Raw genomic sequence first — 4,673 nt, 5'->3', positions numbered from 1 at the left:
CTGTCATTACACCTGCCCAGGGACTGCAGTTGAAAATTAGCCAAGATGGCTAAACTGGCACATTTACAGAAATGTCTATTAATGTGCACTGTCCCTGTAACTTTAAACTGTATAAATAAATACATAAATAAATAAATAAAACATATTTTGGGCCTTTGAAACCCTTTAAAACTCATTGGATAAACTGATAAATGCATGGTGTTCTTTCTGAAAACAAGGCTGCTGGTCTTAGTTCCTGAAAAAAGTTGGATGACTGATTTTGGAGATAAAAGGTATAAAGAACAAGCCAAATATGATGAAAACAAGTCTGCCTAGCACTGTTGGGCATGCAGTACAGGCTGTAAACGGACACACACACACACACACAAGGTTAAAGTTCAAGAATACACACACTGTAAAAACGAACACGTTGGCTCAACTTAAAAAAATAAGTAACCCGGCTGCCTTAAAATCTTGATTTGAGAGAGCTAAGGATGTCTAGTTCTTTCCACTTCCATGTAAGTTCCTACCACTCACAATAATAAGTTAAAGTGACTAATCTGAAACTGATAAACAGTTAGATCAACTTGATATTTAAAGTTCAATCAATAACATTTTTAGTACTACTAACAAGGAAATTCAAGTTGTAGGAACTAAATGCCTAGTTTAGGTGACATTACATTATGAGTCAAACCAACAAACATGCATTTCTATCTTTTGTTGCACAAACAAGGAAACATAAGTTATTTCAACTAAGCACCTTAGTTTAATCAACATAATATTTTAAGGCAGCCAGGTTACTTTTTCCAGTACAAGTTGGCCTAACTGGCAATCTTAAGTTTGATCAATACCTTGAATAGCATTATTTGCCAAGTCAACTAAATCACTTATTTTCTAACAGGACTGAGTGGAATGCATTCATAAACAAGAAATCACTTAAAAAAAAATATATAGTATTTATTTTGATTCAAGTTCATAACAAATGTTTTTTTTTTTTTTTTCAAATCAGAGTTCAGGCATTATAAGATTCTTAACAACATGCAGAAAAATGCCAAATCTTAAAAGATTTTTTCAAATTGAGAATCCTCTCCTCCAGGATCACAGCAAAGTTAACGGCGTCCTTGGCGAGCAGGTCTTGTTCACCTCCAGGCTCTTTAGTGATGAAGAGTAGGCCAACGTCCACTCCCTTCACAGCTTCCTCCTCCGAATCAGTAGCCTAAAGATCATTATGTATTAAATTATTGTGTGTGTACCATTTTCCAAACTTCATCATGTAAAGACTCTGGCACAACAAGGACAGCATTATGATATATCCTCAAATTAACACCAAAGGACTACTCCGAAGGAGAGCGATATGATACATTTTTATATTAACACAGAGACTAGAGTTAAAACCCTTCAATGAGGAGAGAAAACACATTCCCTTTTTCATGAGAAAATAAATAGTTGTAAGACACAGAGTCTAGATGTCTTTTTTTATCACTGTCCCTCATTGTATTGTGTAATGGCCGTTACATCCATTGGGTGACAGCGCAAAAAACAAAGTCCACCACAAGACTGTAAAAAAACAAAAGTCGACTGGTGCCGCTCCATGGTCTAAAACATCCCTCATCTTAACATGGAGTGTGAATGAATGACTGACTGACTGAATTTGTAGGTAAATAAAATATTTTCAATTTCTAGACAGTTGATCACATGTACCATCAAGTTATAGGTAAATGTCATGTAGATGTCATGTAAAAACATATTTGCTGTAAAGCTGCCTGATTAGGGTATAAAAGCTAGCACTGTAACTATATAAACAATGGCTGACTTAGTTACTGTTCTATGTAATGTTAGCAACATTTACTGAGTTAAAAATATTAATTCTGTATAGTCAATGATAAGTTATCCTAATCGCCTGATTAGCCAACAGAGAAAATAGAAACTGGAGAGGGTTTTTGTGGTCCTTGAAACTCAGTTTTAAAGAGTGACTACACACATGGTCATTTTGGTGCTCTAGTGGTTGATATATTGCCCCACACCAGTCTGTGATGTCAGAGTACCTTTTTTTCTAGACAGAAGTATACTGACATCACAGATTGGGGTGGGGCAGATTGTGGAGCAGGGTGAAAATATCAACCAATAGAGTACCAAAATGACAGTGTGTAGTTAATCTCCACAGTGCGTGTGCCGTGGCTGTTCACTTTGTTTTACTCACTACCATTCAGGAACCTGCTGATTTTATTTTCTAGTCATATTATGCTTCAGTAAACCAGAAATATTAACATTTTACCTTTAAGAAAAAATAAATTCCATATGCACTTCTTAGTGTGCCCTTCAAAAGTGTTATGTGTAACGCACCTCTCAGACTTTGTGAAGTTGGAGGGATCCTTTCTCAGGTAGTGAGGCAGTCCAAGCAACACTGCAGCTCTGCTCTTCTGGTTGGAAGTCTATAACACAGAAGAACAGTAAAGGAAGTCAAATCAAGACCTGAAGATGGAATGTAAGCATGCTTGTGTAGGTTATTTTTGACAGGATAAGTAACAAGAAGGTAAATAACAAAATACACAGGAGAAAAACACCTCAAACAAACTAAAGTCTGTCTGTCACTGCTCTAGCCGCGCTGTAAACACAGCTGGTGGACCTAAGCATCCACAACCAGAACGTGATTTGAGCACCGATTGAGAACACACACGCAACTGAGCCAGCAGACATTTGTTAGTTTCTGATAATCACAAGGTAACATCGCCCCACGCTTACAAGTGATGTCACAACTTCAAACTCTGTTCAGTGGTGAGAAAGAATTTGATTAAGATCAGACTATCCTTACTTGAACATCAAGGGACTGAAGCAGACTGTGAAGCTTGGTCCTGCTGCTGGCTCACACTCTGTACAACTCCAGCAGTGTTGGAAAATACTTGTCAAGTCCATCTAAGAAAGACTGGTGGAGATCAACAGAAACCAGAACTCTGCAGCAATCTGCAAAGAGAACAAGAAACTTCATCCAACAGGGGACAGGACAGGCTGCTCCAGACCACTCAATATGACCTCCAGCCCTGTAAAGAAAACAAGTCAATGTCAGATTGATATCTCCATATCTTGTGTAATTTCAGTCAAATCCACAATGTCATCCACAGCAAATACAGAATTACTGTTAATAAACTAAATTCAGCCTTTTAACAAATAAACCATCACTGACTAATATCATGCAGGGATAGACAATAAGTGAGAGAATTTTATCTTAATATCATCATAGATTAATTTAAACATCAATGCACTGACAAAGAGTGAAGCTTTGTAATGCAGCAGTAAACACATTGTTTTATATTATATCCATGTTAAGCTATCTGTTGATAAGCTTGCTAGATAAACAGTGGCTCTGTCCCAAATGGAAGAAAACATATTTTTGGTAGCATTTCTTGGTAGGAAGTGAAACTTTTCACGTTTCAGGTTGTCTCAAATGTATAGGATCCATAGAAAGCATCCTTTCAAGGGACCTAATTTTAGCCAATTTTGAGGGAAGCATGCCATGGTTCCTTTAGCAACTCTGATGTCCCATAAAATATTGCGACCCTGGGGGAAGAATGCAGTCAGTTGTTCAGATGTTTTCCTCATTGCCCCGGACTGGTTAACGTTCCCCAGCTGGTTACCGGTCGGTAACAAATCGGTAACTTAATCAGTCAGGGGCAAGGAGGAAAATGTTCTGAACACAAATCAATGAGGAAAGAATTCTGTAGTTAGCTAGCTAGCTATAAATAATATGAGGATTTGGCAACAATTTTAACATTAGGTAGGATGACATTGCATGTTGTAACTTACAAAAATATTTACCTGAAATGATTTGCTCTGTCTTGCTGTCCTCTCAAACTGCAATGGTCCTTTTTTCTGGATGATGCATGTGGAGCAGGAGGGTATGTCCGTGTGGGCGTGTGTGGGTTGTCCAAGGCAGTTTTGCAGGGGCTACTACTCACACTTAATTGAGTCAACTCAGCAATTTAAGTTACCTGGACAGTTCTGATTTGACTGATGAGTTGACCACATTAAAACTTAAAATTTCAAGTAGGCCCAATGTTTTAGTCATTTTTAGTTGAACTGACTAAGGAAAAAGAATTGAGGTAACTAAAAGCCCAAATTCGTTTTTACAGTGCACAAACAAAAACAGTCATGCACACACACACACACGCACACACAACACACTCCTAAATGTGGAAACAGGCATGGAAAACTCGCAGCAAACGAACTCCAAATGGATTTATTTTATGAAATCTAATAATCGTAGCCATAAAAACACTGGAATATTGTTTTGGACGTTTCGTCAAAGTCTCGACCCTTTTCCTCCTCGCCTTTACAGAGGTGAGCGAAAAAGGATGTGGAGGCGGCGTGTGTGTGTGTGTGTGTGTGTGTGTGTGTGTGTGTGTGTGTGTGTGTGGCATACACTCGCCTGTGCATGTGTTCACGCTCATAAATGCAAAATACAAAGAAAGAAAGAAAAGGCAGAAATGCCAACGGTCCAAGTCACACTTCAAATAAAAGGATTTAGCTTAACAGGATATTACATCATGAGGCTGGCCGGGATGCCAGCTGTTTGATTGGCCGTTTTGATTCATCCTGACCCCCCCCCCCCATCTCGCCCAATGACTCAAAGCACATTCAGCCCGCTATGAATCAAAACATTTAGTCTACACTGATTTAGTTTTTACAGCCCAGACTTA

At 38.3% G+C, this 4,673-nt stretch overlaps 1 long non-coding RNA gene across 1 annotated transcript; it reads right to left on the bottom strand.

Moving 5' to 3' along the window:
* Positions 1-1,008: 1,008 nt before the first annotated feature.
* LOC139660210 (uncharacterized) lies at positions 1,009-3,992 on the bottom strand. Its single transcript, XR_011696550.1, has 4 exons — positions 3,793-3,992; positions 2,792-3,017; positions 2,323-2,411; positions 1,009-1,195 (listed from the first exon to the last, which is right to left on the bottom strand). It is a non-coding gene; the product is annotated as an uncharacterized lncRNA (long non-coding RNA).
* Positions 3,993-4,673: the final 681 nt, after the last annotated feature.

The sequence above is a fragment of the Centroberyx affinis genome, unplaced genomic scaffold (genome assembly GCF_046629955.1).
Source record: "Centroberyx affinis isolate AG114_WGS23_722 - 3 ecotype Tasmania unplaced genomic scaffold, CSIRO-AGI_Caff_v1 ptg003247l_1, whole genome shotgun sequence".
Lineage (NCBI taxonomy): Eukaryota > Metazoa > Chordata > Actinopteri > Beryciformes > Berycidae > Centroberyx > Centroberyx affinis.
The sequence above is the reverse complement of the archived record's forward strand: the minus strand, read 5'-3'. Positions and strand labels throughout refer to the sequence as shown.